Source organism: Microcebus murinus, chromosome 3 (assembly GCF_040939455.1).
Source record: "Microcebus murinus isolate Inina chromosome 3, M.murinus_Inina_mat1.0, whole genome shotgun sequence".
In the NCBI taxonomy this organism is placed as follows: Eukaryota; Metazoa; Chordata; class Mammalia; order Primates; family Cheirogaleidae; genus Microcebus; species Microcebus murinus.
The window spans coordinates 107297108-107324811 of NC_134106.1; the positions used below are offsets into that span (position 1 = coordinate 107297108).

General features: G+C 37.1%; 1 long non-coding RNA gene across 1 annotated transcript; it reads right to left on the bottom strand.

Moving 5' to 3' along the window:
- Positions 1–24955: 24955 nt before the first annotated feature.
- LOC105872884 (uncharacterized) lies at positions 24956–25964 on the bottom strand. The gene is made up of 2 exons (XR_012918519.1): positions 25882–25964; positions 24956–25372 (listed from the first exon to the last, which is right to left on the bottom strand). It is a non-coding gene; the product is annotated as an uncharacterized LOC105872884 (long non-coding RNA).
- Between the last annotated feature and the right edge of the window lie 1740 nt (positions 25965–27704).

Below are 27704 nucleotides of genomic sequence, written 5' to 3' on the forward strand. Positions count from 1 at the left end.
TCACAATGCAAAATTACATATGCACATTGTCATTGGTTCTTGCTAAATCCTATTCAGGTATGGACCTGCTGACTCTGAATGCAGTCGCAGAATATAATTAAGCAGATCTGACATCTGGTGCTGGCTCTTTAGTTGGGAGCCTTAATGGGTGGCTTGGGCAGCTCCTAGTAACCTCCACCAAATCTGTCTCCTATCTTTAGACTTAAGGAACTCTGAGAACCAGATTTTCTGTTTCAGATTTTCTGAATATGAGTACGAATTCCTGCTTGTCAAGCTAATTATTTTTCCTTTGTATCTTTTTTTCCCTTCTATGACTCTAATACCAACACAACTTTTAACTCTACCTTGCTAGATCCAAAATGACTTCCAAAATGACATTTGCCATTTTTCTAAAGAATTTGTTTATACCCCTATAATATGACCATCAACAGGAAAAAGCTGCAAACAAAAGGTTGAACCAATTCCAAATTCAGAAATCAAGAAACTTAAAGTCTAATATGAGAATTAAGATTTATTTACTGGAAATTCTCAAATTTATATCATTTATCAAAAAATCTCTGTTGCGTTCAAGAGCCAAAATATCCAACTTCCCTCCAGACCTTACAACTTCAATGTACACATATGCCTAGGAGGCTTCTTTTCCAAAACAAACTCATCTTTCTCCAAACTTTCCATTCTACCAAAGTTCCTATCTCAGTGAATGGCACTATCATTTCATTAGTTGCCAAGCTATAAATGTAGTCATCCTTGATTCTTATCACAGTTCCATCACAACCATTATGTGATAAAGTCATGAAGAATATATGTTCTTACTATCCCAGCAATTCTTTTGCATCTCTTAATCACCTCTGCTACTGCCTGTAGCTCAGGTCTTCTCACTTATTTTGTGCATTGTTGCCCTGTTTTCTTATCACTCTTCCTGCCTCTTCTAGACTCCTTCTCCAGTCACTTCTTTTCCTAGCTGCAGAAATTATTTTTCAAATATACAAATCTGATAATGCCACTCTCCTATTTTAAAATCTTCAATAGCTGTTCATAGCATTTAAGTCACACACACATTGGCACCCGGGGGCCTTTGTGATCCGACTTCTGCAACTTCCTACTTTATCTCCACCACTTTCCCATAAGCTCCTCCTGTATCAAACTATCTCTCACATCCTTGATTTCAGAATAGCTCTTGTGTCTGAGAGTATTCTATCTCCACTCCTATTCTTCCAAAACCCTATGCATTCTTCCAACTGAAATTATTCCTATTTCTCAGAAGCTTTCTCAACTCAACTGCCCTTTTCATCCCATGATCATTCTACAGAGTCCCAAGTATCACCATAGGAGCATATACATTTAAATCATTTTTGAACTATTCACTCATTTTCTAAATATGGCATGAAAAATTTATGACAAGCATTATTTTAGGCATTGGAGACATAGCTTTAAACAAAGACAAAGTTTTTACCTCTATGTGGCTAATATTTTAAGATAGACAATAAACAATAAATGCATGAGATGTAGTTCAATGTCAGATACACTTAGCAAAAATTCAAATGGAGCATGGAAAGAAGAGAAACTCATTAGGCCACAGGGTCAAGAGTCTAGAAAGAACTCTCTAGGAAGATAACACTTGATAAAGGACCTAGGGGAAGAACACTGCTGACAAGAGGATCTATATTTCAAGAACTGATATAGGAGCATGATTAGGGATTTTGAGGAAAAGCAGAGGCCAGTGCAATGGCACGGGAGAACTAGGATGACAGTGGTAGAAAATAAATTCAAAAATATGTATAGGAAACAAATATTTTTTTTTTTCTTACCAAAGTCTCATAGTCTGGGAATGATAAGTGCTATGAGATTATGTACCGAGTTCAACCACATTTAGTCAATTACTCAACTCAAGGATCTAAAAGTAGCCATAAAGTGTGGAAAAAATCAAAGCAAAAAGTTTTTAAGATAGAAAAATTCAGAAAACCTATATGTGTGTTCCAAAAATTGGGGGACAAAGACAACTATATTTGGTTGGTGCCTGAAAAATCCCAAAAGGAATGAGCTGTTCTTCCATCGCTGATAGTGGAAATGTGGGCATTTGTCATGTGGCCAGCTGTGAAGCTTTTGACAGCAGGCTTTGTGTAATATTAAAAGGGTCTTGGCCTAAGAGGATTTCTTGCCAGGCATGATGAAAGCTCATTAGAAGAGACTAAAGGTACCTTGTCATGTGTAAAATACCCATACATCAGTGGTGGGGTAAGAGAAAATTAGGGCATTTGAAAATACAAATAAAAAAGCACCATAATGTCAGATAATACTATGCTCCAGTATATACACACAAGTCCCAAAATTAGAATAAAATATGATTCTATATATTTATATATTTATTAGGCTCCCACAGACCCTTTAAAATTTACTCATGAGGTTAACTCCAATGCCACAGAATAGAAACTTTGAAAAGTTTTCTAAACTATTAGGTAATAGATAGTACTATTCTCCCTTTATGTTGCAAATAGGGTCTCCATTCAGAAATTATATTATCTTGTTGAAGATGGCAATTGATAAGATTGATAATCACTTAATTACAAGATGAAGGGGTGAGATATGGAATTCATGGTTGTGCTTTCTTGGTTTAGCAGTGCTTACAAGAGCCTGTTTCTTGTGGCTTTTTCAGAAAGTGGCATCTCTGGGCACCTCTTCCTCACATTTCTCTCATTCACAGCAGGCAGATCTCTATTTTGTTTGCTCTTTCAGTCCCTAATAGTTTGTCATTCACTACCAGTTTTTTTGATGCTGGACCCTCTCTACTTCTCTCTTTGACTCTTTCAGACAGAACATTAGATAATCTCATACCAGCTTTCTCTCTTGCAGGTTCACTGCTGATCTGTGGAAATACACATATTTTGGCACAGCTAATTCTGGAGAGGTGACTTAGAAAAAAGAATCTTAAACTCTAGGCAGCTTGATTAAAAATTGTGCAAACACTGGTATCTGCTGCATCACCATCTCAAATAAAGGGTGTAACATGCAAAACTTTTAATCTACCTATCTCATGTTATAATATGGGCAAGACAAAAAGGCATGTGAGCAGAAAGTCATTTTCTTCTCTACCACTGCTCTTTAAACCAATTCTGCTCAATCTTTAGTTCCTAATCTTGGATGAAATGTAGATTAAATATCACACCTTTTATGGCCACCATTGAACATGGACAAATAGTCTTATTGTTCAGGCATTTAAAAGTCCAGGTAAGTCCAAGTCTCAAATTCTCCTTCTGTCTTCTTCTCTAGCTTGGGCCTGACTCAGGTCTAGAACCTTCCACTAGAGGAGGCATTTTCAGCCTTGACTTGTCTTCTTTACATTGCTTCCTCCTGCTCATTATCTGCCCTCTCTCTCTTCAAGGTTGATCTTAGAGGTGTGGGGCAGTGAGAAGTTAAGAATATGGGGGAGTATTTATGTTATGCGGGAGATGCATTTACAATACTATGTAGGCTATGCAATACTTTCAGACAGGACAGAATTTTAAATATTGACCTTTGCTCCTATGGTGTGTGTGTGTGTGTGTGTGTGTGTGTGTGTGTGTGTGTGTGTATTCTTGGAGGTATTTACTACCTGCATTTCCTTTATCTAGACATCACACCTCTGAACTCCATCTCAGTCCTTAGATTTCAGTGGTGCAATCTACACAGATTTTTTATCTTGGAAACACTTCTTTTTTGAGAAAGTTTTTTGAGAAAGCTTTCTTTTATGATAATTATAGTCTCCAGTACACTCCATGGAGTTGACATCTAACCCATAGTCACTTGTAGTCACTGTGTTTGTACTTCATTGGTGGAATGTAAATTATTCCAACTCTGTCTCTTTCTACCTGCCCTGTAATCAAAGTTGCTCCAGGCTCAATCCTGCTTTTAGTCTTTTCCAAATGAAAGTTACTAGTGCTATGCCTACCAAACTCTGTCAAAATAATATGAGTACAGGTATTTAGACAACAGAGAAATCAATACCACTTAATTTCAGGATTCCTGGAGAGGGTTGTGTGTGAAATTGATGGGGCTTGGACAGAAAAGGATGAATAGAAAGTATTGTTAGCTTGAGCAAATTTGTGTTGGGTTTAAGAGTGAACTTCATAATCAGACAGACCTAGATTTGAACTAATTTCAGTGATATATCACTTGGTTGAATTGGAACAGATACTTCAGTTTTTACGGCCCATATTTCTCTTCTGTAAAAGGGGAATAGCATTTCATATTTGTAAGGTTATTATGAATATTTAATTATTTAAGGCATAAAAGGACCTAATACCTAGTAGATAGTAAACACTGAGTAAATTATAGGGTAAAATAAAATGTGGCAAGACACATAATTCTGGAGCTAAATTTTTAATTCATGTAAGGATATAAAGAAATAAAAAATAATTATCATTGAATAGTGAGAAGCTATACTTGGTTAGTAATGACCAGTTCATCCTCACACCTTAGATGCTCCCATAGTACTTTGTACATTACAGTTTGATAATCTTTGGCCTCCCCCAAAAGTCTATGGGCTCTTTAAATCAAAACCTGTATCTTTTTTAATTAATTATTTTTGTTTTAATTTCAGAATATTATGGGGGTACAAACTCCTACGTTCTCAGGCCTTAACACATAGTGTCTTCTAAAAGGAATTTCTGCAGTGAATATGTTAAGATATTATGAACTGACTATCCTCAGAAGTTAAAAATTGACACAACTATCAATAATAGGTATTGTACAAGAGAATTAAACAATGAAGGAGGTGAATTGGCAACATGATCCAATGTTTGAATGCAGAACAAATTCAAGGAGATGAAGATGAGTAATTACAAAACTGTTTCTCTAAATTGGACGCACAGTGATGGGAACCCAGCAATGGATGGAACACTGAATGCAGTCAGCTAAGAGACAGTGCGGAAGAGCAGCTTACCCTTCATGACACAACAATATAGTAAATATAGGAAATAAAGGAAAATAAAAGCATAAAGTCCTGCTGCTAAGGACTTTGATAAAGAAGAAAGCAGTAATATTAGAAACATATATGTGAAATTAAGAGGCATATTCACTTAGGCACAAAAAGTTAAATTTTAGTGTTTGGATTTTGAGACACCATTCAGGCATTTAAGTTTAAGTTTCTTTTTCCAGATTTGGAAATGTGTAAGTAGAGGGTTAATTAAATTAAAAAATCAACTTGCTAAATTATCACCCAAAAAGTGATAGCCATAACGTGTGCTTAGATTAACTTGGAGAAATACAAATGTATAGAAATGTACTGTATTATTTATAGTCTATTTTCAAAAGCAGAGAGAATCAACATGGAGCTCTGAATTTTGATCAGACTTAGAAACTAGAAATACTGATATGTATTGAGCATGTAGTGTGTGACCAGCTAGAGAGAGAACCTGGGGTTTAAGGAGGAAGAGGAAGTTGCCTAAGATCACACTGCCTGTAGATGTCACCAAATGGGAGATCCAGGACCCACCCACACTCTATCTAGAAATCCCCCTTCATGAGCCAATTATAACAAAGGTTACATAGATAGAATAGTCTAAAAAAAAGAAGGCAAATCTAGGTTTTAATGGAGATAAATGTCTGAAAAATGAATTATTGAAACTATAGGTTGACATGGAGAAAAAAGTTGAGGATGATAGAAATAAAATGTGATAAAAAGACCAAGCTTCCTAAACTTCCCTGAATGTCCATGATTGGGAAACCATGTCATACCACTTTTGGGCCATCATTAAGTAACACTTTTGTTATCCATATCTTTTCTAATGATGAAAATTCTAGGTTTTATAAACAGTCTTCCCTAGAAGTGCTTCTGGCAAATTTGTATTGAATGATTTCCATAGTCCTGCACACTCAAGGTCTCATGTTACTGACAAGATAATGACAGGGGAAATTTTAAACTGTTAAAAGACTTGGCTGTATTTGATCTTTTCCAGTGCTGATTTCAGCAAAAGAGGGGGAAATGTTCATTATGTCAAAAAGAATGTAAAACACAAAATATGATGCCAGCTTCTGAGACTTTTCCATCCAAATGTTCTCCTACCAAATGACAGGAATGTGTCAAAAATATAGTCAGAGAAAAGGAAGTAAATGTTGATCTGAAACTAAGAAAGTAGTTACTGTTAACAAGCTTTGCAATTTCACAAATCTCCATTTATGTATAAGAGTACATGATTTTATATCAGCCAGAAGAGATGACAGGAAAAGGGGTAATCTTTACTATAATAAAAATGATCCTTGCTATAATGAGGCAGGTTTTATTCTTTGATTTTCAATTTGACTCAATGTTCAACCTAATGAAAATGCTATAGCAAATAAAATGCATTTCCATTGCACAATCATTTGTGATTTTTTTGGAATAGCTATGAATAACTTGTTTTTCATAAGTGTAGTTATTTATTGCCCAATATTAAACTGTTTGTTGTACTGCTAATGACAGAAGAGGAAAGGTTAATTTAAAACATTATTAAGGAAAAAAAAAGTTCAGCATGGGAAATGCAAGGTTTACTCAAAATAGACAATTGGGAACAAATGGCAAGGAGTAAAATACACTAATTGAAAACCAGGCAGGACATTTTTCCATTTCCTTCTTTTTTGGTACACTGATTAAAAAAAATACTTAATTAGCACACATTGCCAAATCTACTCCTTACTGGGAGTTTAACCTTGTAATTTTGTCATTTTTCAGAGAGGCAGGGTGTTTAATGAAAGCACCATTAAGTTATAATGCATAATGATGTGCATTGTCGATAGATGAGAGTACTCAAAACATTCCTTTGTAAATTTTGCATATTTCTAGCATTTATCTACCACTTCATGTTTACTAAGTGCTTTATTCTTGTTCAAAAATCTATTTTTCAGAATCATGTGGAAATATTTTTGCTGAAAGGCTATTAGAATACATAATGATAATTTTTTCCTTAACAGTTTATATCATTTATATTATTTAACCACAATTACTCTCAATTATATAGGAAAGTGCTGCAACTCTCCTCTAGAACTCCCGGATTCAACAATTATTTATCAATTGACTACTGTGTGAAGCATGAATGTACATGAAGGTCCTTATCTTTTCGAGGCTTTTATACTCTATTGGAGGAACGAGGCAGTTGGAACTTAAATGCTTAGACCTACATCCATGCAGGATTCCTTTAGGCATGCCCTCCAGCATTCACGACCACATTCAAAACATCCTCAACCCTTAATTACCCAGAGAAGGAATTACTGAACCCTAATGAGTTACAATAATAAAAAAGCAGTATTATTTGAGTGTATATTCTGCAGCAGGCACTGTGCTAAACATGCTGAAGAAGTATTCTGCATTTTTGCTTCATAATAACTCCATAAAGCAGCCTTTATAATTACTTCCTGATTCCAGATGGGAAAACTGAATTTTAGAGAGTCCAACTAATTTGCCAAACACTTTATAACTGGATATGATGAAGCTGGGATTCACACTCACATAGACTGATTCCAGACTCTTGACTTTCACTCAGTGAAATAGACTTTCCTGCCATCACATTGGGAACTTGTAATGCCTCACTAAAGAGACTATTTCAACAAGCCTTGCTTTAGTTTAGCTGTCCTCCTACCACCCTAATTCCTCTAAAGGGGACAAGCAGAGCCAGCGTTACTCCACTGGGTGGAAAGAATCGCTCCTGTCCATAGGAATTTGTCTCACATCCTTTGGCTTATGAGGCACCTGAGCCAACAAAAAGTAAAATAAAATAATCTAAGCAGAACTGTTTAAGCTTTTCCTAGTTTTTCTATATAGGCAGTAGGGCAGCTGTTCCTATGATGGCCAGACTCTCTGGGGATGCCTTGGCTGTGACTATCCATGTGATTATGATTCCTGATTTCAGTTTGCCAAAGAGAAAACACATTTTGACCACAGCAAATGAAGGACAGAGGGCCATGCATCAATAGTATCAGGGAATTACAAAATTTCAGAGTTGGAAGGACTCTTAAAGGTCACTATTCCTTCATGTCAACAGAGTCTGACCCAAGGCAAGATCATCATGCATTCCAACACAGCTGAAAGAGGAGGAAGCCTTGGTTAAATGAGCTGATCAGAACATTCTAATAATTATCTCAACTGTAAAATCTGGTGGTTCTTTGTGGTCTAATTGTTGTATGCTGCAAAAGTTTAGGTAAAGTTTCACTATGTTTCATAGAAAAATACAGAATCTGATGACAGTACTAACTCACACATCAAATCTATGTTGGGCATCTTGCTCCAAATTCTGATGCATCGTTCTTCTGAATCAATCCAATTTGGCTACCTAGCCAGTCCTAACAAATCTGGCAGCATTATTTTGAGCTCCACAGCATCATTTCAAGCTTCATCATCCTCACACTGTATTGCTGTTGTTCAGAGATACAAGTTAACAAAGTTGAAGTTTTCACCCTTATCATTTTGGTTTTGCGAAGTTTCATTCCCTTGCTGGTGTTTCTTCCTTTGCCATTTTCAATCAGTCTTTCAGATGGTGCTTCTGTCCATGTTTCCCTGGTCTTTATGAGTTTTTCCACCATAAGTATGAGTCTTACCTTAAACCTCGGGCATTTGAGGAGGACACCCACCAGAAGACTTCTCTTAGAAGTTGAACTTTTGTTTTCTGATTTCCAGTTCATTTTTATTGAAACTGAATTAACTTAGATAGACGGATCACACTATGACTCTTACACTCATTTACAATAATTATCGCTTCAACCACATCTGCTACTTTCCATACTTGGTCTGGTTCACCAAATTGGGCAACACTTCCCCTCTATGACCTGGTCTAATGTTCACTCACCCAGTCAAAAAAGGCAGAGCGTCCTCATATATCAGTGCCTACTTTCTTTTCCCCTAGTCATCCATTATTTTGTTTTCAACATGCTTTTCAGTTGCTAATCTTTAAAACTGATAGGAGTGAATTTTTTATTATTCTTCTTTATAATAAATAACTTGTTTTTAACATCCTCCTGGACATAAAAGGTGGACTCAGCCTTAGAAAATATCCAATGAAATTATGTCATGCCATGATTCTTTCATTTGAAATATATTTTCAATATTTTGTAATAATCTTCTTTTTATCATAAAGAAAATCCTTAATCTTATCAGCTAAAAGGTTACAATAGACAGCTTTTAAATTTCTGGTATTGTTCAGAAAATAATCTATTTAGGAATAAAAGTAGCATTAGGAAAGTGGTTGAAGAGGCTCTGCCTAGACTTTCTCTAGTGTATCAGTCTCTGTACACTTAAAGAAATGAACTGTCTTTAAATAGTCTAATGGCTTTTAGAAGCACTCTAAAAAACACCACTTCCTTTCAGTTATTTGATGCACTAAATGTATTGCTGCTCCAGTAGTTTCATGTTAAGTGTTACCTTTCGACTAAATTGTTTTTATATTTGCATATATATTTTTATAGCTATAGATATACAGCATATTTTGTACAATTAAAGAGAAAATATTTTAAATCCAGAAAGTCCAAATTTAAGAAGTATAGTTTCCATTAACTCTTTAATATGTTTTCCTAAACTGTGTCTCTGATGCAAGGTTTCCATTTACACCAAATGGTCTTTACTATTATTACTTGATTTCTATCTTTGTATGAATTAGTCTCAGATGTTCATTCATATGCCTGCAACTAATTATTAATATCTAACAAATACTTTATCAGTGGCTGACACTATTCTAAGTTTTTGCACATATTAATGTATTTCATAATGTAGTCCCAATAGTCCTTTAAAGTAGATGGTTTATCATCCTCATTTGACAAAGGAGAAAATTAAAGAAAAGTTAAATAATTTGTACTAGTTGTACTGATAGATGGAAATACTGTGTCACCGACATAACACAAGTGATAGAGGGAGGTGTCATGTCTAGCTCGCAGTGTTAGCCTCTGCTCTATCCTATCTTAGTTGAGTTCAGAGAATCAGAATAATTCATTGAAGGCAACCTCAGTAGTATGTGATATAATTGGGATTTCAGTTCAAGTCTTCTAACTCCAATTCCAGGACAGTGTCTATTTTACTCCAGGAAAACTCTTCGGAATAAAATGCTTATTATAAATGCCATAAAAAATGATGGCACTTCTTGGCATAGTCCTAACACTTTGTGTTTTTATATAATTTTGTCAAGAAGTATCTTCAGATACCTTTTCTAGCACTTCTCCCACTGCCAACACTATGATTATAAAAAGAACGCATTTCTACAGATATTCCCAACTGGATAAATTCATTGGAGAATATTTTCTCAGTATAGAACCTTTGTAGAAAGACAGATATGTCTGAATGGGGGCAAAGGGCAACAAACTCTTATTTTTCTTCTTAGCTGGGGTATTGGCCTTTCCTTGCTAGTCGATAATGTGGGTGCTTAAGGCTGATTGACAAATAGACTTAAGCTTTATATCTAGTTAGAACCAAACGATGAATGTGAAAACCAATGGAATTATTTCATATTTATTTCCAAAGTAAAGCAAAATTCTCAGCACTGAGAGCAAAATTCAGCATCGACGGTCTATGTTGTCATATTTGAGATACTTTCAACCTGATATCATTTTATATATTTAAATGTCTAGTGTGCATTGGGCATTGGACCAAGCACAGAAGTCGAAAAAAAAAAAAAAAAAAGAGAAACAGGACATAGCTTTTACTCTGTTTACATTAGTAGGGTATCAAGGGGGAAATACTGTTAAGTTTGAAGGAAGACCATGCTGCCTCTGGCAGAGGACAAGATGGAATTGAACACTGAGTGGTAGCACTTTTATCTAGAGGCCTCACTAGCTGGCCTTTCTCAGTCTTTTTAACTGGTTCCCCACCTTGCTCCAAATGTCCTACTGCAAGTATAGCCCTTGGACAAATCATGGCTTTAAATACCATTTATAGATATTCGCCACCTAATTTTATCTCTAGCATAGCCCTTTCCTCTGTCCTCTAACCTCATAACTCCATTTTCTAACCTAACATACCCAAATCTACATTTCTGAACTTACCTCTATTACCCAGATTTGGTCTGCCCACAGTCTCTCCCATTCATCTGATTTAAAAACTCACTTTTTCAATTGCTTGGTTATTGAAAAAAAAAAAAAAAAAAAAAAAAAAACTACTCCCATTTCCTTAGGCATTCTACATGATTTTACAATTCTTTATTTTATCTTACTTACTATACTCTGACGTATCAGATACATGTTTAATACTGTTCTAAGCATGCTACATAGGTTATTTAATTTAATCCAAACAACTCTATGTTGTAGGAACTGTAATAATCTCCATCTAAGGAATGGGTACATAGTGACATAAAAAGATTAAGCATTTCACCCAATTTGCATTGCTAGTAAGTGGCTGAGCTGAAATTCAAACAATCTAACTTGAGATCTAGTTCTCTTAAATACTATGTTGTGCTGCTTCTAGGAGGCAAAATGAAATTTACTATGTTATAATCAGTGCTGTGCACAGTTACCATGGAGACGCCCAGGAACAGCACCTAAGGAGGAAAGGTTTTAGCTTGAAGTTTAGGAATTGGCAAGGAGGCTTTCCAAAGGATGCATTTCTGCTTGAAGGATGTGGTGGTATTACAACAAAAAAATAAATGAATAAATAAGCAAGGTATTTCAGAAATATGGAGAATAAAGACATACAGAAAGCTTGGCATATAAGACTACATGAACTTACAGTATTACTTGAGCATAAAATGCCAAATTATAAAGAGCCATGAATGCTGCCCACATGTTGGGCAATGCAAAAACACTGAGGAATTCGAAGCGGGTTGTTACTGTAAGTTGAGTTTCCCTGGGCTAGCCATGGTATTCGTGTGAAATGTAGGAGAGTAGACAAAAGGGAAAGGAAAGGGAAAAAAGAGTGATTGAGAATGGAGCAAGCCACATAGAGGGTGAATTTGGCCAACTCACAGGAGAGCTCAGATCAGTGAAAGCCATGCCTCATAGCTTTTGGCTTGGGAGGCCAGGAAGCTGGAGTATTTACTCACCACTATCTGTCACTAGGTAAGGACTGCCTCCTGCAGGGTGCACATAGCCCTGACACTGCTGCCTCTAAGGCACAGATAAGCAGATCAGGCAGCTTGAGGGCAATCCCCTTAAGAAGAAGCAAATGTGCTGGAATAAAAGCTGGGAGCAGATGAGCCTAAAAATAGCAAAGGGATCTGGGGCACAGGTGAAGTTCTGACTGTGTCCACAGAGCTATAGGCTTGGCCAGAGTCTAATCAGTCTCCAATTCTATTTCTATTTGTGGACAAAACAATACACTGGCTGAGAAACATCCTATCTTCTTGTTGTTTAGTGATCACTTTTACTGTAATTTTACTGAACCTCACAATTGTTTAGTGAATGAAAATAACCATTACTTTAATTGAACTTCCATAATCACCAAAGTGTAAGGTTTGAAACTTCCTATTTATTTCATCCAGTAGCTATTGAAAATATATTATATACAAGAGAACTACATTGGCTTTAGAATAGCTAAAATTGAGGATTTCACAACTTTTTACATATTGGCAGTGGTAGGAAAGGAAAATCAATTAACCAAAGCAATGTTACCCACATGACCTAACAATTTTCTGGGTAATTATTTTTATAAGAATTATTTGTACAAGATACATATTATTTTCCTCCATTTTACCAAGAAGAAACCTAAGTTCCAAAATGAGATTTAGCAATTTTCCCTGAGGTTGTGGAACTGGTCTTGCAGCTCCTCCTGCCTGACCTCTGGGCTCATCCCTCTGTTGCTGTGGTCTCACCACCTCCCTCATTACTGAATGCAGAAAGAGAGGGCGCATCTCTTGGGTACAATAAGAACTTTTCATCTACGCTTTCTGCTCACCATCAAATAGTGTAAAAGTAGGAAAAAAGTAAGAATTGTGCATAATTGTCTTTAAAGTAAAAGACATAAAAGAAGTAGATTAACCTGTGGAATATTTTGGGAAATCTTTATTAAACTGAAAGTGTTTTCCTAAATACACATGAACTATGTGAAGATGAACATCTCAGACTATTCCCTAAGAAGGGGAGAAATGTGCATGTGAGAGGAAGAGTTTGCCTTCTTACAGCCACACATTTTCAGTGTCACACCTAACTAAGCAAGTCTCCCACGCCTGGCCAATGTGTAATGAACACAACAATGATGAATAAGTTTAAATAATAAGTCAACAAAAATCAGGAGATGTCCTTAAAAGGGAGATTTTCCTTTAGTGCCTAAGAATTGGAGAGACATAATTTGGTTGTGGAAAGACAACTGTGAAACATTTAACAAGTTATAGTAATGCCTGCCCTGCCAACTTACAGTGTTATCGTGAAGATCAGAGGGTAGAAAGTATATGAAGTAATTTAAAATTATAAAGTACAAGGCTTGATGTACATAAATGAATTTGGGATTTCTGGTTCAGGCAGTCTATAGTATATTCACATTCCTACTCTGACCTTCCAACATAGTACTTTGTATATTTGCACAGTATATTTGTTTGTATGTGTGTGTTTGTGTGGATACAAGTTTTCTTCGCTTACCTATAGTAGTAGGCAGAATAGATACTAGCAAATTTCAATCTCCTAATCTCTAGAATCTATAAATATATTGTGTTACATGGCAAGCAGGAATTATGGGTACAGATGGAATTAAGACTGTTACTCAGCAGACAGTAAGAGAAGGAAATCATGCTGGATTATCTGAGTGTTTTAGATGTAATCACAATGATCCTGCAAATGTGGAAGAAGAATACAGAAAAGCAAATATCACAATGATTACAATATGCAAAAGACTCAACTGGTCACGGCTGGCTTTGCAGATGGGAGGGGCTGTGAGCCAAGGAATGCAGACTGCCTCCATAAACAGGGCTGGTAAGGAAGTAGATTCTCTCCTGAGCTACAGAAGGAACACAGCCCTGCCAACACTTCATTTTAGCCCAGTAAGACCCATTTTAGATATATGAACTCTAAAACTTTCAGATAATAAATTTGTATTAAGCCACAAAGTTTGTGTTATTTGATGCAGCAGGAGTAGAAAGCCAATACACATATTGATGAGATTCTCCTGCATATAGATTTTGCATTGAAGAATATAACCTTATACCTTAGGAAAATAAATTTTTGACAATGTCTTACTATGTAGACTGATAATGAAGTATTTTTATAACCATTTCTCCAACCTAAAGAAATAAAGGCAAACGAGTTTAATTAAACTGCAGAAGCAATGGGAACATTGAACTAAAACTGGAATGAGTGAGTCATATAACTAGAATTTACCAAGCCCTTAAATATAAGTTTTAGGATATTTTGTTATTATTTTTATTATTATTATTATGGAGGAAAAGAAATAGTTACCTGGGAAAGAAGCCATAGATAGTATTTAATTGAGTAAAAAGCACCTGGTTTACTTTTCTAGTAAGATCCGAGAAAGGACAAAAGGTATAGCATTCGTGAGGGAAACACAAATATATATTTATTCTTAATTCCTGTAATTGATGCAAAACTCCAGTTACTGGTAAGAAAAGACAATTCACTGTATATTGTCATAAAAAGAAATAGTCAATGTTCAAAGACCACATCTATTTTTTGTCTGTTTTCAAGCCAATTAAATATCCAACTGTGATGAATTTTGATGTTACTAACATAATGCTCAAAGAAAATTAACACCTCCAAGCATGATGACTTTGTCATAAATGGGGAGGCGAAGAGGGGAGGAGGAGAGGAAAGAGAGGGGGAGAGAGACTGAAAGAGACAATGGGATCTGGCACCATCTGTCTGTGTGCTAATAGTTGCTTCCATAGCAGCAGCAGGTTTAAGTAAAGAAAATCAAGCATTTGGATGATTCACCATTGTCTCAGCTGTTGTTTGCATTTTACTTTTGCTCGTTATCTTTATTAGGTAAAAGCATTGGAAATCATATTGTTTATTCAAAGAAATTTTTGAGAGGAAAAGATCAAATTCTGTATATAATATTTTAGAGAACACTAAATGACTATGGCAAAAAGAAAAGATGCTAAAATAATAACATATTTTAGAATTAAGATTTGGAACTCAGAGATTTTGAATATAGGAAAGTGGGCACATAGAATTGAGATTGTTATAACATTGGACTACTGCTTTTTCATGTATTTAATATGAATTATGCTTAAAAATGATCAAAGCCAAATTTTTATGGTGTGTTAACAGCTCGCCTGTCCTCCATATTCTCTGTTCTTTCATAACACAACCTTCACACTCTGATGGTGATGGAGCAGTAAATGCTTCAAATTGGGAATGTTTCTGTGCCTATCTAAAGTTTCCATCTCCAAGATCAACAAGATTTCAAATCTAGGCTTCCTTTCAGAGCCTATTTAAGAATTATTGCCTCTGTGATGTTATAATGACATGAAAAATGAGTAGGTGTTAAATAACAGGTTGTGGAGGAAAGAGAAGGATAGGTAGATGATGAAACAAGATACAGAGACTGACTGTGAAAGTGAGAATGGAGTGGTCAAGAAACTGCCAAGTGGATGGATAATATAGTGTGTTTTAAAGTTATCAATAAAATCGAATAAATTAGGGAAGAAATATACACCCTTTACCAAACTTCCTAACATAGAAATCTACCCACAATTTTTTTTAAATAGATCATGGTGTATATATTAATTTGAAGACATATTCTCAATTATCACATATCCACATGGCAAGTAAGTGGCATTCTTCATCTTCAAATTCCCATTTTTAACATTTGCTCAGTACAAACTATTCCTGCACTTTTTTTCACTGATTCCTGAAGCATAAATGTATACCAACACTTTTAATGAAAATTACTAAATTATAAGCTTCTTGTCACATTGGTATATGATAGACACTTAAAACACTGTCACTGAATGAATTAATGATAGGTTGAAAAAGTTTTAGTATTCTTCTCTTTGGATATTATTACAATCCTTAAATTAACAAGGAAGAAGAACAAGGCAGACTGGATTTTAAAAGGTCAAGGTTATAGGCTAAACCATATTATGAGTGATCATGAGTAATCATAGCAATTTCTAGTGACATATAGGGATGTACATCATTTAGACTTAAGGATGCTTATAATATAACTTGAAGTATACGAAGAATGTAGCCTCTGTGGCCATTGGCTCTAATTTTGAAAAGGTGATAAAGTCATGTATTATTAGAATGCACACCTTTATGGAAGGTAGCCAAAAAATGTGTACATGTTTCAATTTTTGTCCCTGTAGTCTTGATATTAATTTATTTATACTAGGGAATCAGGTATGTTTCAAATCATCACACACAATGAAATGCATTTTATAAAAGGAAAATATAGTGTTATACATCTTTAAGTAGGCATAGCAATGCAGTCTGCAATGCTCTTCTGGAAGAGGTATGTAAGATAGCCAAGGTGGTAAGCTAATAAATTTTCATGTATTGGTTGGTCAGCTTTAAATGAATAAATTCAAAAACACAAAACAAGATAAAGTAGGTAATGAATAAAATAGTCACTTGACCACATGAACTAATGAACTATACGTTTGCCAACACTTTTTCCTCATATGGTATTTTACAGGAACAATGGAAACCTATTCATCCAATGTATTCTGACAACACTTTATTATAAACTGGCTGACTCCTGAGGCAGTGAAAAATAAGGCCAACTCAATGACACTTTTATTGTTATTCGAAAGCAGCACTGTTTACAATGCTATTTACATGTAGTCATTTGTGTGTGCATACACACACATATATATGTATATACACACAAATATATAAAACATATATTACACACACCCATATACGCATATATGTACACACAAAGAAAGATAAATAGCAGATAAAATCTTCATATGGGTAATAATTGTATCCATTGATTGTAAGACTAGCAGCAATTAGCCTCTCAGGGAGCACAATATAGATACTAAAAGGATGTAATTGCCCACTCACTGTTCTATTTCACTGTACTTTTTTATCCCTTTACGTTACATTTTGGTGACACTGCCATATTAAAAAAAAAAAAAAAACTGCACAATTTCATCTCCTAAGCAACTAGAATGCTGTCTCCTATAACAATTAGTATGCTATCCTGAGGCCAAAATGTGTACCTTTAATTTGTAAAAATGTAGCTAACCCAGCTATACTTCTCCAAAATAAGGAAAATAAATCCTCGGCCTAATGGGAAAGGATACAACCATATAAATTATTTTAACATATGTAGTCTTATACTTTGTGCATCCTATATTTTATCAGACTATGGCATCTCTTGGATGCCAACATATGCGCACAACACCAGCTGTGCAACAGGCATTTTCACACATGGCCTTGAATAAGGTCCCCAATTCCACCTCCTGGTATTCTTCCTTTCCCTGGTGTACAGGTTCCTCAAATCTTACTTTGGAGTCCACCAAAGTGACGTGACTTTGTTTCAGCATTATTTTTTTTTTTTTTGTCTGAGGTAGGCTGATTCCCATATTATTATTTAATGAGGGTCTACTATATCATAAATCTACTTAATATGTTTTCTTACTTCTTCCTTGCAGCAAATTTGCCAGATTTCTATAAAGATGAAAAAAAAATCGGGCTTTGAAATATTCCATAACTGGTTAAATTCTCACATTTTATAAGTCACAAACTTAAGACTCAAAAGTAAATCAGTGTTGTTCTAAAATCAAGCTAGAGGCCGGGCGCGGTGGCTCACGCCTGTAATCCTAGCTCTCTGGGAGGCCGAGGCGGGTGGATTGCTCGAGGTCGGGAGTTCAAAACCAGCCTGAGCAAGAGCGAGACCCCGTCTCTACTATAATTAGAAAGAAACTAATTGGCCAACTAATATATATAGAAAAAATTAGCCGGGCATGGTGGCGCATGCCTGTAGTCCCAGCTACTTGGGAGGCTGAGACAGAAGGATCGCTTGAGCCCAGGAGTCTGAGGTTGCTGTGAGCTAGGCTGACGCCACGGCACTCACTCTAGCCTAGGCAACAAAGTGAGACTCTGTCTCAAAAAAAAAAAATAAAATCAAGCTAGATGTGGGCCCTGGCTCTCCCTTCTGCCCTTTGCAGCTTTGAAGTACTTTCTTTGAAGAATGTCTCTTTCTGGGACCTGGAACCTGCCAGAGTCAGCAGCACCATATATGCATGAATACCAGTCCTGTCTCTTTTCTTTAGGGTGCTTTCAAATCCCCTCCTCCCATGGCGCCACTCACACTCCCATGGGGCTATCCAGGTGCCTGAAGAGCTCCAAGACTCACACCAATGAAGTCCTGGTTCCAGTAGTTTGGCCTGAAAAGTAAATAATTCTCACTATCTGGTATGTTATTTCTTTCACAGGATCACTTGAAATTGGACCAACAGGGTGGTGCTGACACTCTGATTTTGGGATACTTTCAGTCATTTTAGACATAGAATGAGAATAGGCCTCTGATCTATAATCCATCGGTTACCTTGTACTTAAGGCTCTTGCTTTTTCCCATCTGTGTTCTGATATTGGTGATCCTCTAGTCTACAGGGTTTATATTACCAAAGGTCATGACAGCAACCTTTATCTTGTGGGTCCCCACCACTGGTACACAAGACAGTCAATTTACCAAATTTGCAGGCTCTATGCCATATGTCAGGTGGGCCTCTGGAAGCAGCCACGCCTATCACTTCTTATGGTTTTTTAAAGATCTATGCTCCTCAATACCAATTGATCATTATGATTGATGCCCTCTCTTTGATCCATATGGAGAGTTCATGCTTTCCTAGGTTGGTCTTAAGACATGCCAGATGAGGGAAGGATATTCCTTGCACAAATGGGAGTGTTGTGTGGAAGGCAGTGATATTGCCAATATTGAAAGAGATCACATTCTAGAATGCAGTGTTGACTGCCTCAAGAATTCAAAAGATGATGTGGTTAGAAGATGTGTGTTGTTCTGTGTTTATAAATGAGAAATTATGAATAGTTAATTTAACATCACCAGAAAAAGCAAATTATTGTTCACACTTTTCTTTACACTCCAGGCAAGATTTGTGTTTGTGTTCTTCACAAATGAAGCACAATAACCAAATCTGAAAGAGTCACTGCAAGGCAATAGTCATGATGGCATAATGCATAATGATATATCATCATATGAGTAATGATATAACCAGCAAGAAATATACTGCAGACCGAAGATCTATTTCATTTCAATACAAGCTCGTAGCAAATAACCATGGACTTGTGATTAATAATAGTATTGCCATCTTTCCTTATAGTGGGAGATATGAAATTAGTCAGGAGTTGTGAAATTGATAATAAAGAATAGGAATAATTGGTTTGTGGGCCCAGGAACACAGAGAGTTGGTTACTAAACCATTTTACTGATTGTACTAAAACAATATCCCTTTTCTATCCATTATTTTAAATCTTCATTGACAAGTCACTATACTTCACACAGATCCATAAATTTTAAATATAGTTTTTACTCAAATTGCTTATGTGGACTGAAAGCCCACAAAAAGCATTTGCCTGAAGTCTTGCTTGCCCTACTGGTGGGGGACCTTGTTTCCAAGATACTGTCATATACAGCTTTGCTGTTCACACTCCTCAGACATTTGTTCCTCCCTTAATGCTACTTCTAACTTGCAGCTACTCTCAATTGTGCATAACAATTAATGTCACCAAAATGGTAAAATAGTTGCATATCTCATTTATATTATACTGTATTCTATGGGTCACAAAATGCTCAGAATTTTTAAATCACAAATAATTTTAAAGGTGCTTTAATGAACACCTTTTTAACATTAGTACCAGCACAACCATTTCATGGTTGTAAACTGGTTCAGAAAAAAAAAAATCTAAGCAGCAATTCTATTATTTCGTGGTTTCCTTGAAGATACTGAGACATGAAAAACCTAAAACAGTCACACTTTTCTCTACCTGAGTTTTTAATCAATAAAAGACAAAGCAGAAGACAGAGATAAATACATTATCTTTATTACTGGTAACTACTAAATTAAAGGTTACTAATTCTAATCTTGGAATTAGGACGAATTATTGATCTAGTCTCAGAGAGACTGTCTCAGGCAATCTTCCACCATGGCAGAATGCCTTGTGAAACATCCCAGGAAGCGTCTGTTTAAAGCAGGAAAGTGCACGGCTGAGATGCGGGTGCTCAGCCCTCTGACAAACTCAGCTTGCCTGTCAGGAATTTCCCATGCTTTCCCTTGAAGGAGGCCAGCGAAGGTAGATAGGACCAGGAGTATTACTAGTTGATGTGTCTCTGAGCAGTTTCAGAACTTACATTCATAGAAGATGAAGAAAGTACACACAGCTTTCTTTTACCGCAGCAAAAAGCTAAAGTAATTCAACAATTTTTGAGGTTCCCTTTTGTGTCATAACTCTGATCTATAAGAGAGTAATATCTTCACCAACTACATCAATGGAGTTGTAAAATCAGTTAATAAATGCTAAATAATTTTCTAAAATAATGTAAGTAGAATTGAAATCAGATAACAGAAGCTATCAGTCAGAAAGATTTGAGAAAAAAGAAAGGAGAAATATTACTTACTTCAATTCTTATATTACAAATGAAGATGTGGCCATAAAATAAGCAGTTAAGTGCCAGGTGCAGTGGCTCATGCCTGTAATCCTAGCACTCTGGGAGGCCAAGGCAGGAGGATCGCTGTAGCTCAGGAGTTCAAGACCAGCCTGAGCAAGAGCGAGACCCCCGTCTCTACTAAAAATAGAAAACTTAGCAGGGCGTGGTGGTGTGTGCCTCTAGTCCCAGCTGCTAAGGAGGCTAAAACAGGAGAATTGCTTTACCCAGGAGTTTGAGGTTGCTGTGAGCTAGGCTGATGCCCTGGCACTCTGAACAGAGTGAGATTCCGACTCAAAAAAAAGGGGGGCAGTTAAATGGATCAAACAAGACCAAAAAGGGGAAAGGAGAGGAAGGAAAGAAGAAAGAAAGAAAAGAAGAGCTTAAATTGTAGAGACTAGATCCCATTTAAAAAGTCCACCACCTCCACCCCATTCACTGATTTGGCTACCATAACTCTACAAATTTAACATCAAAGCTACTGCTTGCATTCCATAGAACTCCATGAATAAGTAATCAATAAACTATAGGAGATATTGCAACAGAAAATTTGGAAACATAACTGTGGCTGGTACCATACAATTACATCTCCCAAATATCTCTAAAATATAGGTATAAAATTTGTCTACTGTGATCAAATCTACAAAGAGCCAAGAAAGAAATTAGTCAAAATTATGCCTTTCTCTGCACCTATATGCACCTTCTATCAACAGCATGCTAGTGAAAAGAATCATCAACATTGCCATTGTGGTTCAACAAAGAATAATTACCTAGAAAATACATTAAATGGTTTTGTTCTCCTGAAAATGCTTTTCTTTTCAAGGCAAGCTATTTTTTCATCATGGATTGAGAATTTTAGTGATTGTCTTTGAAAGCTTTACAATCCTAATAGTACCACTGGAATAAATCACTGTGCATCTGGGTATGATCTGTTGCTTCTTTCCTAATAATCCTAAATCTCATATTCAAATGGTCATTACGGGATAGTAAGTCTAAAAGAATATACAGAACAATGCTGTCATCAAATGCAGCACTAGACGATTGAGCATGAATTATTGATAATGAGGCTGTCTTTTATTTTTTACCAGTTCTACTTACATGGAATGAAAAACATAAGACAATTTATCATAGGTAAGAGAAGAAACACAACAAGTGAGAATTCTTACATAGGAAAATTTAAAAATATATCATCAATTAAAAGAATTTGCTAATATTATTACAGTATCATTTTAACGATGAATAAATAGTTTTCTTGGCTAAAATCTCTCAGAGAATTTACATGTAGACAGATTGTGACAATGACCCTTGTATTTTTAAGGAAGTTATATCTGGGAAGAAAGATTAATATAGTTCCACTGTAATGTAGCTTTTTTATGTTCCCCATATGTGGTCGCTTAATTGATATTTAAAAATATCCTGAACTCTATTCATGAGGTAATTATTTTTACGATGAAATATAAATTAGAACATGTTAATGTTGTCAACACAAGATATTGTATGAAAAACTTCTACCTGTGCTTTTTTTACCTCTTCAATCATGTGCATCTAAGTGAGATTTCTTTGAAAGAACAAACACAGAATAAGGAAAACTTGTGTTTTTGCCAAATACAGAAGATCTGGATATCCAATATAATGACAGGTTTTTCTGCAACAAAAACAGAATCAGAAAATTCTCAAGAGATATAGCCAATCTTTTGATTTTGTTATAGTACTGATTGAAACAAATGTTACTAATTTAACATGGTATAGGTAAAATCTATTATTAGACATTTGGAAAATTATGTTTTATTATAAAGGGTATTTAAATACATTGAAAAAATATATAGATGATTTTCTCTGAGCTGCTTGTTAGTCTCAAGCTTAAATCTCAAATCCAACTTCATTACAAAGAATTAGAGTTGATTTATAAAAAGAAAAATGTACTGTCACCCCATTTGGTGACTCCAGTTTACTTATGAAAGATTATTCTAACAAGAAGCCTACATATAACCCTTTGACTTATTTCCCCAAGTTCACAACCTTATAAAAAGATAGGGGAAGAGAAATGGACATATGATATCCCATCCTACCTCTATCTTACTTTCTTATCTTTACAAGATAAAGGAGGGCAGACTGGTTGGGAAATGAGCAAGTCACCTGGGTCCTCTCCTAGTTTAACAGTGAAGGCAGAATCTACTGGTCATAAGGAGACGGGGCCACTGTCTCCATCCCCGCCCTCCGACTCACACCTACTTCTCCCCATCCCCTGCTCTCCTACCTCCACCTTACTGCCTGCACTTCATGAAAACTTTTTGCTAAGAATGACACACAGCTTTTTTGTTTCTTAGTGACCCCAGCTGAGATATAGTAAAATATTCAAAAAATTGTTCTTTTATTTACTCTTTAGCAGAGATAGAAACCACTTTCTTTTCTTTCAAAGAAAAATTTTACAGGCTATGTTAAAAGGCAAGGGAGACTTTGAGACTTGCAACAAGGAGAGAGAATGAATTCAACTACATTGAAACAATTGATGGGGGAGGTTTTCAGTGGAGGTGAGTGAGCCTTTAAAGTACTGAAAGACATTCCAGGTGGAGGGTTGGTCAATACTATTAGGCCATCAGGGTTTGCTAATTGGTGCTTTTGGAAGTTGGACTCCTATCCACAGAAACTGGCAGATAGGAGCATTATCTTTCAAGATGAATACAGTTCAGAGGGATGACTCCTAGATCTTTAAGAAAAATATTCATGAGTTGGAAAAATGGCAAGAATCTCTCAGAAGATTTACATCTCAAAGGTGCAGAAAAAGAATTTAAAATTGTGAGTTTTCCAAAGTATGTATCAAGTGAGATCAGGGACCTCTGTATTCATGGGAGAAAAAAAATAAAAACTTGGCTAATATTTAATTAAGCTAAGAGAGTAAGATTGAAAATTACTACAGCTATCTCGAGCCAGGAAACAAGAACCAAACTGAAAAGAGTTGAAAATGAGAAAGAGAAACTAGATCATAGAACTATTCTTTGAATATTTATCTAGCAGTATCTGAAGACGTTCTTCTCTGGGCTTTGTATTAATGTGAAGCAATAAACTATACTTTGCTTTTGGATTTAGATTTTCTGTGACATTAAAACAAAAGGACCTAAGTGATGGTCATGTTCACAGACACAATCTCATGTGTGGTATGGTGTACTGTTATGTCTCAAAATGCAAGTTTATTGATTCTTAGAAAAGAAAGAGACTAGAAAACACCTATTTCTTATTAATATCTCCCAATTGCAACTGAAATCAACAATGATATGAATAAAACAGGAACAGCTTATGTTAGATCAAAAGATATGAAAAGAAGCCTTTCTTTTTTATAGAGTACTGTAACCTTAAAATATGTATCCCAAATGCAGTGGAAATAGTGTTTGCCATGTTTATGCAAACACTATGCCATGTTTATCACCCTCTGTGGATTCAAGATCATGCTCAGAAGCTTATCAATGGATAAGGAGCCAGCCCATTAATATGCATTATCAAACTAGAAGACCTGCTACCACCAAACAAACAAACAAATATTATTGGTAATTCAGGGAGGGATTTTTACTTTAAAGATTTACTTTATGATAAACATCTTTCATGGATGGACCATTATCAGTATTTGTTAATCCTTGTCCCAAGTTAACTTCTAATTCTGAGTTGGGGTGGACGCTGTTTTTCTATTTACAAGTATAAAGCACTTAATACAGAACCTAACATGCATTTAATGCATAGAAAACATCTAGGATCAGGGGAAAATAAGATTCCACTGATTATAATGCAAAATAAGTATTGGCATTGTCAGGTTTGGCCTCTTGGCAGACTGTTGTCCTGGGTCTTTGGCTCCTTGCTTGGAAAATTCACAAGCAGGATGGGTGTGACAGAGTGACTGCAATCGGGAATTTGGGGTTTGGGGCTGAAGATCTGTCTTCTGTATTTGCTTCAAGCTGAACAGGGATGATGTTCCCCAGGCTCTGTGAGCTCTGAAGGGCTGCACTTGTGGCCTTATCCAGCAGCTCCACGGGTGGTGGTATCATCTTGTTCCCCTATGGCGTAGAATCCCCTAGCTAGAGCATAAGCTTCACGTGGAACTATGGAAGTCCTGAAGACACAAACTTAAGGTTAAAATGCATGGGCCAAATATTCACAGAAGGACGATGGCCACCAAAGTTCCCAGGAATGGTAGCAACCAGGTCATAGAAGAAAAAAGAAATCCCCCATAATGAAAATATGAAAATTATGGGTACTTGAAAATAGGCAAGCACGAAATTATCCCCACATGGCCCAATATATCTAATATGTGGAGGTTTCCAAAAAAGGCTCACCTAAGAACAGTCAGGAAATACATAAACTTTTTTTACTATCTATGGTAGCATAACCCGTGAGGCTTAATTATTTCACCATTTTGAAGAGAACCTTCAATCCCAGTTGGTTTGCACTTGTAGGTGTCTGCTGTCCCAGTGTCCTTGCCTGTGTCTGGGCTCTAAGCGTCCACCACTTTGGCTGTCGAGATGTGTACCAACTCTCGATCCCCTTCATTTTGACTCCTGTGGGGGCAGACCCGATACAGGCCCTTCTGCATGGGCTCTAATCGACTGGGAAGAAAGAAGACCCATCAGTCTTTAAGAAGGGGCCTGAACAGAGGGAATTTCTGACCACTTTCCCTCCCTTATATAAAAATGATCTAGTACTAGCATAGTATTCAGGTTAAGACTCCCATTCTCAGTTCTCAGGCCAGGATTCTCAGTTGGTATTGGGGCCAGGCTGTGTTGCAAAGAAACTCCAGTGTTGTCTTGCAGAGACTGTTGAGTCCACGGGTCTTTCAGTTTTTTAAGAGACATCCCAGGGGACAATTGGTAGGTACTGAGATTTCCTGTCCCATTATCTCTATGAAAAAAGAACAGAATAGGCCAAGAGTAGATTACCCCGACCAGGAGTCCCCATGTCCAGCAGGTTTGGCTCAGAGCTTGCTTAATTAGGCCGTGACCAGAACCTTTCCTCATTGAAGCGGGGCTTGCTTGGTTTTAGGCCATGCGCAAAACCTCTATTCCAACTGCCCATGGAACCAGGCATCCCCAATCCCAGCGTGTCCACTGCCACCCATTCAGTCGATACTGTATCGTGGGGACAGCACATCCCGGCCCACGGCCAAAGCCCTCCACCTGTGACCACGTGGCAGATGGCGGGGTTGGTCCCCCTTCAGGTCTCCCATCCGCCTGCTAACCAGGCCAGACCCTGCTTAGCTTCCGAGGTGAGGCGAGGTCCGCCTTCAGGCCGCAGTGGCCGCAGCCCACCTGGGGTGCTCTATGTGTGAAACAACAGGGGACGACACGCCACGCAGTCCCAGGAAACTGAATTTTAGTTGGAAAGGGGAAGACAGGCGAGAGAACACTTACGTTGCTAGAGGGATCTCAGCACAGTCAGGAAGTCTTGCAGTCCGGGCACCCTCACCTGCTCCTACTGCTCCCTCAGCTGAGGACGGCCAGGGCGCAGGCGCAGGCGCAGGCGCAGGCGCAGGCGCAGGCGCAGGCGCAGGCGCGGCTGGGATGAGGGAAGCGCGCAAGAGCCGGGCTGGGCTGCGCCAGGGTCGGATTTCCTCAACGCCGTCTCTGAGTCCTAGCGAGGTAACGAAAAAGACGGCAGCTCTGGGGTTTGCACCGTATTTGTACTGCTTCCTTCAGAGTCAGGAAAGCAAGGAGACAAAAACCACGTGACAAGGCAACCTCCAGAAAACACATATACGCCATCACCTGTCACCTTACCTTCAAATCAGAGAGGCTCCCGGGTTTTGGTACCAAATGTCAGGTTCGGCCTCTCGGGGGACGGTCATTCTGGCTCTGTGGCTCCTTGCTTGGAAACTTCGCAAGCAGGAGGGGCGAAGGAGTGATTGCACACAGGAAGCGATGCCACACAAACAGCTTTTGTTGTAGAAAAGGAGGGAGCTACATATATTGCCCTTATCTGTCATAATGGCCTGAGGAGTTAAAGGAAATAATAAGAAATCTAACACTGAGAGAAAGTTCTCAGCCACAGACCCCTGAAAGTTGAAATATGACATTTTAAATTTTTGTTTCTATTTTGTGTATGTGTGTGCGTGAGAATTTCATCCTATGCTACTTACTCTATCAGGCTATTTTAGGCACTCAATAAATAATGTTAAATAAATAAATAAATAAAAAGAAAAGGAGGGAGCTATCCAAAGCGAGAGTACCAGAGAGAAGAAGGGTCAGTCTGAACAAGTAGAGAAAGACACCAAGGACTCCCAGGTGCTGTCTCCTTATTGGCCTGTCTGGGGAGGGCTTACAGGACGTGTGGGATGTTACCAGATGATTGATATGATTGTTAGGGCCTGCGGTCCCTTCCCCTGATTCTCTGACACTAGAAACCCCCCTCCTTGCCTGTATCTGCCACCTGCAGATTTGGTTTCTGCCTAACAGTATGAACGATGTAACAACCAATGGAACTAATTGGAGAAATTCTTATGTTGTAAAAGAATAACACACAGAGACTTAGGGAAAGTTTTTAGCTTGAGACACAGTGAAAGGTAAATTAGGGAAGTGTAACTCAATAGCGAAAGAAAAGGAATTCTCTGCAAGAAATATAAAAAATAGTGCAATTTCAAACTGCTCTTAAAGAGTGAGGAAAGGAATTTTTTAGTCTTTACTGGATCTATTTGGAGAGCATCTTATTTTTCTTATAATATAAACACTATATCAATTCATTTATATAAGTAGTGCCTGCCATGTGCCATATTCTATACATGAGGGATACAATAATGAACAGAATATACTGAAGTGTCTGTCCTCATGTAATTATATCCTAGTGAAGGTACACGGAGAAGAAATCTTTAAAAATGTAAATCAGGTAATGATAAGTGATATTCAGAAAAATAAGACAATACAAGAAAATAAAGAATGGGAGAGAGTGATACTCTATGTTAGGGGGACAGCAAAGATTCAAAGAAGCTACATTTGAACAGAAATCCAAATGTGATCTATAGGAAGTGGACTGTGTGAATATCCAATCAAGAAATCCAGGCTGAGAGAGTACTGAATGCTGCAAGTGTGAGAGATATTTGCATAACCACAAGAAGGCTGATGTGACCACAGCAGACAGAGCAAGGGAAAGAATGCTAGGAAATCCAGCTGGAGTGGGCCCCAGGGCCCGAGTCATGTGGTGCCTTCTCTTCTGTACTGCTTACCCACTCCTCCTCTAGCCT